The 8,524-nt window shown below is 48.9% G+C and overlaps 3 non-coding genes across 3 annotated transcripts; all 3 read right to left on the bottom strand.

Annotated features, from left to right (window-relative positions):
- Positions 1-1,302: 1,302 nt before the first annotated feature.
- Positions 1,303-1,374, bottom strand: TRNAH-GUG (transfer RNA histidin (anticodon GUG)). The gene has a single exon. It is a non-coding gene; the product is annotated as a tRNA-His (tRNA).
- Positions 1,375-1,686: 312 nt separating this feature from the next.
- On the bottom strand, positions 1,687-1,758 carry TRNAH-GUG (transfer RNA histidin (anticodon GUG)). Its single transcript has one exon. It is a non-coding gene; the product is annotated as a tRNA-His (tRNA).
- Positions 1,759-2,504: 746 nt separating this feature from the next.
- On the bottom strand, positions 2,505-2,576 carry TRNAH-GUG (transfer RNA histidin (anticodon GUG)). The gene has a single exon. It is a non-coding gene; the product is annotated as a tRNA-His (tRNA).
- Between the last annotated feature and the right edge of the window lie 5,948 nt (positions 2,577-8,524).

Here is an 8,524-nt window from a genome sequence, read left to right as displayed (position 1 = left end):
CATACATCCCATCACCCTCGCTCCCCATACTGTTTCTGCATACATTTTTCTCCTCGCTACTCATACTGTGTTCGCATCCATCCACCCACTCACCATACTGTATCTGCACCCATACCCCCACTCGCTCCCCATACTGTGTTCACATGCATTCCCCCCTTTCTCCCCATACTGCGTTCGCACCCATACTCCTCATTCTGTGTCCGCATCAATCCTCCACTCACCATACTGTGTCTGCACCAAACTCCCTAATACATTCCCCCTTCGCTCTTCATACGGTGCCTGCAGCCACCCCCCCACTCACCATACTGTGTCTGCACCATCTCCCCACTCATCATACTGTGCCTGCACCCATCAACCTGAAAGACTCGAGTACAATTGTTCACTGGGAGCCGGCGCACTGCACCTTCTGTGAGCTGACTGTCAGCTTGACAGCCGGCTCAGAGAATGGACAACTCCCAGTCTGGGGGGTGGCAAAATGCAGCCGCCAGGGGAGACACTTTGGGCCGCCGCATTAGGCGGCCCTACTGCGCCACCCTGCTGGCTGCGCCTCGGGCAGATGCTCCGCCTGCCCCCCTATAGATACGTCTCTGAGTAGCAATATCATCCAAAGCACCTAACATCACAGTCACATAAAAGAGAAGCAGCTCCAGCGATCACATTAGGGATGAGTTAAATGATCTGTACAAGTTTCAAAAAAATTACAGACACCTTAAATTTTTTTTTACGGACAAGTAAAAAAAATGCCCTATTTTTACAGATGTTCCTGGAATTTCTGGACAGTTAACGACTCTGATTATGGTTTACTCTCTCCCAACCCCATTGCATTCACTTTATTTAAAAAATAAAAAAGTTTTTAATACTTACCTCGCCATATGATCTCCTGTGGCTACACTGCCTCTTGCAGGCGGTGCGTACATGCTGGCGCAATGACGTCATCACACCGGCAGGTTCACGTCACAGAGAAGGTGTAGCTTCACTGCCATTCTCTACTGCCGTCAGCGGAGCTTCAGCTCCCTGCCCGGGGATTAGCGCTGCTGATGATGGCATCCAAAATATTACAATTAGGGCCCCCCACATCAGTAGCCCAGATTGTTCACATTATAATCCGCCTATGGTTACCTCCTATTGAATGATCCATTCGTAGGTGATGGTGTTATTACCAGAATACCTCTTTATATATTAACATAAATATAAAACTTTACATATGAATAAACATTCAAAAATTATAGCATCATTAAAATGTTGACCCCCTTAAAAATAAAAAATTACGAGCCCACTTGCCGTGCCATTGCTATTACACAATGCCGTGACTCGGATTCGAACCGAGGTTGCTGCGGCCACAACGCAGAGTACTAACCACTATACGATCACGGCGAGCTACTTAGGCTCTTGACTCCTGCCCATTTCGTACTAATATTAAGCTTCACAACAAAGTGACGTCATGGTCAGTACAGTCCATTGAATGTGTCTTATGTTTTTAGTACTGTCAATCGGATGCAGTATACACGGTGTTTTAGAAGCCATTGCCGATTGCCCAACTGTTAAGAAACTGAAAAGCTACAGAGATACATCTGACAACACATAAATTTCTAGGTAATATAATACATTTATCTAAAAATCTCAAATCAGATATTAAAAAATAAAAGATTCTAGAAACCCACTTGCCGTGCCATTGCTATTACACAATGCCGTGACTCGGATTCGAACCGAGGTTGCTGCGGCCACAACGCAGAGTACTAACCACTATACGATCACGGCGCGCTACTCAGGCTCCCATGCCCAGCCCCCTGCAGCTCTGCACTTCACTTAGACAGCGTGATGACGTCAGGACTGATTCTATTCTATTGCTGTAACAGAGTAACTCCTACAGAATTTGTTCTCAGTAATCTAATGCTGAGGTTACTGAAGCTTCACCCAGTGACGTCTCATCCCGGCAGCTGGTGATCCTCCAGTGCCACTTCACACACCTCACATGGAAGAGGGGATTACTAAAGGAAAACCGCTGTGTGTGATCAGCACTCATCCATACACGTGTAGAAAGAGACAGAGGGCCACCTACATATTATATATATATATATACACACTGGAAGCATAGATATATAAATTATAATCACAGTATATATTTATACACGGATTATACTCACAGTGAATATATATACTGTGAGTGTAATTTATATATATATCTACTGCATTATCTATCTATAGAATACAGTCACAGTATATATAGATATTTAGATTTATAGTGCCTATATATATATATACATATGTGTAGGTGACCCTTTATATCCTTACCTCTGTAAGAATACATATATATGCGTATAACACATGCATTGTACACTTCTAATGCCACTCCAATATATATACACATACATGTCACTAGCAGATATTCATAAATACATACAGTATATACCATGAAGCTGAACTTTATGTGAAAAATAATAATTATACATTTGAATCTAAAATTAAAATATGAGCCCACTTGCCGTGCCATTGCTATTACACAATGCCGTGACTCGGATTCGAACCGAGGTTGCTGCGGCCACAACGCAGAGTACTAACCACTATACGATCACGGCGCGCTACTCAGGCTCATGTCATCTACAGCTTGCCTCTAGCTCTTTTCTGTACAATGCGAAATGACGTCATAGTACTTCTACTACGCATGCGTGAGATCTCAGCGTCTTGCAGCGTTCCAAACAGCGTGCTGCCTTGTTCGTGCTTTAAGTAGCAGCGACAAAAGGTCCCAGCGCAAAACGTTACCGAACTACAGCAGAGCGCAACTGAGCATGCGCCAACAGCCAGGGTGACAGGGATCAGAGGACGAGTCATAGAGTCTTGTAGCAAAGCGCGGATAACGCTGGTGGTGACTGCTGTGCCGGCGCTGTGTCCCTGCACTCGTTGCCTGTCAGTTACCCACTTGTGTCCAGCACATCGTCGTCATAAGTCACAGCCTTTTGTTGCTGACGTCCTGGATGTGTCATTAGCTATACCCTGCTTCCTGTGCGGTTTGTCTGTGCACTCTGTGTGAATGAGGCTTTACCTTACCGTGAATACTGGTGTACATTATTACCATGGTACACACTGGTTGAGGAGATGGTGGGAAAACATCCCAATGTGCCAGGGGAGCCCTATTAAAGGGGTTGTCCACGTTTGGCATGAAATCTGTAGTCACTCTGTGAATTCTTCCAGCTCTGTCAGGATTTTCCGGTGCCGGTGCTGAGACAGGGCGGGCATGTCTCTGTAAGTGTGCACTGTGTATACTTCCCGCTGCATCCCGACTAGATGTGCGCGGCCTTTGCCAATACGCTTGAATTGTGCGCGGTCGCTCATGTCTAGTCAGGATGTGGCCAGGAGTATGCATATCACATACGTGCGGTCACATGACTGCCCGCTCCCGACACCGTAGAATCCTGACAGCGCTGTGAGAATTCACAAGTCTGCAGTCACATAGAGCTGCTGCAGACTTTCATGCCAAACGTGGACAACCCCTTTAATGAACCAATAGTGCTGCATAAATTAAAACCTGTATTTACTCCAGGAGCGGTGCCTCTTCTCCACTCTCAGCCCGGCCCCTGTGTCCCGCCAGTCTCCGGATATCACCAGTGTCACATCTCCACAAGAGATGCAGCCGCTGCTTTATGTCTGTGCATCATCTATATATATAATCGTCTTATCCCGTCTGTCTGTCTGTGTGTCTGTCTGTCCAGGAAATCCCGCGTCGCTCATTGGTCCGGCAGCGGCCAATCAGCGCCGTGGGATTTCTGAAAAAAGATGGCGGCCGCGACCAATCACCGATCTTGGCTCCACATTTAAACACCGCTGTACTGATTGGTCGCGGACGCTATTTAAATGTGCCGCCAAAATCGGTGATTGGTCGCGCCCAGCGTCGGCGACCAATCAGTACAGCGGTGTTTAAATGTGGAGCCAAGATCGGTGATTGGTCGCGGCCGATATTTAAATTTGGCGCCAAAATCGGTGATTGATCGCGGGCAGCGCCAGCGACCAATCAGCGATTTTTAACACAAATGTCCGGACCTTTGTAACACCATGCGGATACTGTGGGGACATCAGCGGCTAGGGTGTGAAGGGAGGATCGGGGAGCGGCGCTGCGGGTCGGGATACTTCTGCGAGCGCCCGCTCATGTCCCGGGTTCTCGCAGCGGAAGTAGCCGCACAGGCAGCGGCGCTCCCCGGTCCCCGGTCCTCCCTTCACGTCTTAGCCGCATGGATGTCAGAGGCGCTGCCTGTGCGGATACTTCCGCTGCGAGAACCCGGGACATGAGCGGGCGCTCGCAGCAGAAGTATCCCGACCCGCAGCACCACTCCCCGGTCCTCCCTTCACACCCTAGCCTCTGATGTCCCCACAGTATCCGCATGGTGTTACAAAGGTCCGGACATTTGTGTTAAAAATCGCTGATTGGTCGCTGGCGCTGCCCGCGACCAATCACCGATTTGGGCGCCAAATTTAAATATCGTCCGCGACCAATCACCGATCTTGGCTCCACATTTAAACACCGCTGTACTGATTGGTCGCGGACGCTATTTAAATGTCCCGCCAAAATCGGTGATTGGTCGCGCACAGTGTCGGCGACCAATCAGCACAGCGGTGTTTGAATTTGCCGCCAAGATCGGTGATTGGTCGCGGCCAGCGCCAGCGACCAATCAGCGATTTTTAACACAAATGTCCGGACCTTTCTAACACCATGCGGATACTGTGGGGACATCAGCGGCTAGGGTGTGAAGGGAGGACCGGGGAGCGGCGCTGCGGGTCGGGATACTTCTGCTGCGAGCGCCCGCTCATGTCCCGGGTTCTCACAGCGGAACTATCCGCACAGGCAGCGCCGCTGACATCCATGCGGCTAGGGTGTGAAGGGAGGACCGGGGAGCGGCGCTGACATACAATAGGTCACGGCCGCTATTTAAAAGTGCCGCACAAATCGGTGATTGGTCGCGGTCTTGGCCCCCGACCAATCACTGATCTTGCCGCAAAAGATAAACACTACTGTGCTGATTGGTCGCGGACGCTGCCCGCGACCAATCACCGATTTGGGCGCCACATTCAAATATCGGTCGCGACCAATTACCGATCTTGGCTTCACATTTAATCTCCGCTGTGCTGATTGGTCGCGGACGCTATTTAAATGTGGCGCCAAAATCGGTGATTGGTCGCGGGCAGCGCCAGCGACCAATCAGCGATTTTGAATAAAAATGTCAGGACCTTTGGAACACTATTCGGATGCTGTGGGGAGATCAGCGGCTAGGGTGTGAAGGGAGGACCGGGGAGCGGCGCTGCGGGTCGGGATACTTCTGCTGCGAGCGCTCGCTCATGTCCCGGGTTCTCGCAGCGGAAGTATCCGCCCAGCAGCGCCGCTGACATCCATGCTGAAGGGAGGACCGGGGAGCGGCGCTGCGAGTCCGGATACTTCTGCTGCCAGCGCCCGCTCATGTCCCGGGTTCTCGGAGCGGAAGTAGCCGCACAGGCAGCTGCTCCCCGGTCCTCACCAATACGATACGCTGATTGGTCGCGCTCTCCTGACGCGACCAATCAGAGATTTTAACGCTGAATTCAAACATACTGTCCGCTGCTTAGTAACACGGCGCGCGAGATTTAAAACCTGCTTTTATGATTGATCGCGGACGCCACCCGCGACCAATCACAGATTTCCGCTCCAAATTTAAACACGCTCTCCGGCCAATTACCGCAACATTTGAAATATCTACGCCACCTTCGGGAGATAGCACGGCTAACTCCGCCCATTTGTCATGTGACTCACAAAATGCTCATAACGTACTGAGCAGGTTTTCTTTGTCACACTGTGCGAGGGATTTCAGTCAGACTGTGCGAGGGACTTCTGTCACACTGTGCGAGGGACTTCAGTCACACTGTGCGAGGGACTTCAGTCACACTGTCCGAGGGACTTCTGTCACACTGTGCGAGGGACTTCTGTCACACTGTGCGAGGGACTTCAGTCAGGTTTACTGAACACGTTCTGCCAGTGACAGCGCACTGAACAGATACTTATTTACGTTTCCTGTTTTATAATGGGTCGTAAGCGAAAATACGCCACGGAGGAAGACAGAAAAGCAGCAGAAGCAGCAAGAAAACGACAACGTCGAGAGCAACAGACACCACAACACACTGCCGCTAGACAAGCCCAGGATGCAGAAGCTCACAAAAAACGCCAGGAACAGGAGACACCGCAACACACTGCCGCCAGACAAGCCCAGGATGCCGAAGCTCAACAAAAACGCCGGGAACAGGAGACACCGCAACACACTGCCGCCAGACAAGCCCACAATGCAGAAGCTCAAAAAAAACGCCGCGAACAGGAGACACCGCAACACACTGCCGCCAGTCAAGCCCAGGATGCAGAATATCACAAGAAGCGACGGGAGCATGAGACACCGCAACAAACTGCTGCAAGACAAGCCCAGAATGCAGAAGCTCAACAAAAACGCCGGGAACAGGAGACATTACAACACACTGCCACAAGACAAGCTCAGGATGCGGAAGCTCACCAAAAACGCCGGGAACAGGAGACACCACAACACACTGCTGCCAGACAAGCCCAGGATGCGGAATCTCACCAAAAAAGCCGGGAACAGGAGACACCACAACACACTACCAGCAGACAAGCCCAGGATGCGGAAGCTCACTGAAAAATTCAGAAGCAGGAGACAACACCACACACTTCCGCCAGACAAGCACAGGATGCAGAAGCTCACAGAAAAATTCGGGACCAGGAGACACCACAACACACTGCCGGCAGACAAGCCCAGGATGCGGAAGCTCACAGAAAACTTCGGGACCAGGAGACACCACAACACACTGCCGGCAGACAAGCCCAAGATGCGGAATCTCACAGAAAACGTCGGGAACAGGAGACACCACAACACACTGTCGCCAGACAAGCCCAGGATGCCAAATGTCACAGACAACATCGGGAACAAGAGACACCACAACACACTGCCGCCAGACAAACCCAGGATGCGGAATCTCAACAAAAACGCCGGGAACAAGACACATCACAACACACTGTCGCCAGACAAGCCCAGGATGCGGAATCTCACAGACAACGTCGGAAACAAGAGACACTACAAGACACTGCCGCCAGACAAGCACAGGATGCGGAATCTCACAGACAACGTCGGGAACGGAAAACACCACAACACACTGCGGCTAGACAGGAACACGATGCGGAATCCCATAGACAATGTCGTCTCAATGAATCTCTAGAATCCAGGACAAACCGAGAACAACACGATCGACAAATTTATCAAAAACGAATGCTCTACCAACTAAGGCAAACCCAGCAGAACATTCAACAACTTGCACGTTACGTAACAGACAATGAAACTAACATTATTTAACACTACTGTGGGAAGATGAATGTAGTTTGTTCAAAATGCGAATCTATGAATTTTATCGAGGAAAAACCATCTGACAATCAGTTTACTCAATGCTGCCAAAAAGGAAAAGTAATGCTACCAAGATGTCACTACTCAGATCTGTTTGAGCAGTTGATGAAAGGAACGCATGAACACAGTAGAAATTTTATGGAAAATATCAGAAGTATCAACAGTTCTCATGCCTTTGCTTCATTTGGTGCCAACATTGCACCGCCCCCTGGATTCGGACCGTATTGTTTTAAAATTCATGGCCAGATCTACCACCGTACTGGAACACTTCACCCAGAACTAGGACAACCACCAACATTTGCACAATTATACATCTTTGATCCAAATGAGGCTACAGAACAAAGGATGAACCGAAAAGAAAATGAAAAGTGTAATGCAGAACTGATGAACCTAATTGCCGTACATTTACAAACAATCAGCCCATTTGCTGCCGCATATCGCATGCTAAAAGACGTTGAAGCTGAAGAGGAACAGAGAGCTATACAAAATGGGACAGAAATGTCTTCTATTATCATGGCCATTAAACAAGAACGTCAACAAGATCCCCGATGTTACAACAAACCACGTGTAAGTGAGGTCGCAGTTGTTTTTCAAAACGATGATGGAGAGCCTCCTTTTCAAAGAGATATATTAGTCCATCTTAAGCCAGACAAAAACAACCCTTTCGTTCCTAAAACACAACGGATTAGCATTTTGCACAGCAACCTTGATGCTCTTCTGTATCCGCTATTCTTTCCAAGCGGTGATCAAGGCTGGCATGAAAATCTACACCAGCAAGGAACTTCAAGAAGAATTACACAGCTACAGTACTACAGTTTTCTTCTGTCTGTGCGAAATTACTTCAATCCTATTTTAAACGGTGGGAAACTGACACAACAGTACTTAGTAGACGCATACGTAAAAATTGAAGCAAATCGGCTCAATTTCATACGAAGGAACCAAAAACAACTTAAAGTTGAAGACTACTGCGTTCTTCAAGAACATTTGCAAAAACAATCCATTAAAAAGGAATTCCAATAGGAAAAACAGTAATTCTCCCGTCGTCCTTTGAAGGTAGCCCCGCAACATGCAACAGCGTTATCAAGATGCAATGGCAATAGTAACAA

Source organism: Phyllobates terribilis, unplaced genomic scaffold (genome assembly GCF_046119375.1).
Source record: "Phyllobates terribilis strain yellow unplaced genomic scaffold, ASM4611937v1 Scaffold_11__3_contigs__length_659146591, whole genome shotgun sequence".
Taxonomy (NCBI): domain Eukaryota; kingdom Metazoa; phylum Chordata; class Amphibia; order Anura; family Dendrobatidae; genus Phyllobates; species Phyllobates terribilis.
Note: the sequence above shows the minus strand (reverse complement) of the source record. Positions and strands in the feature narration are given on the sequence as shown.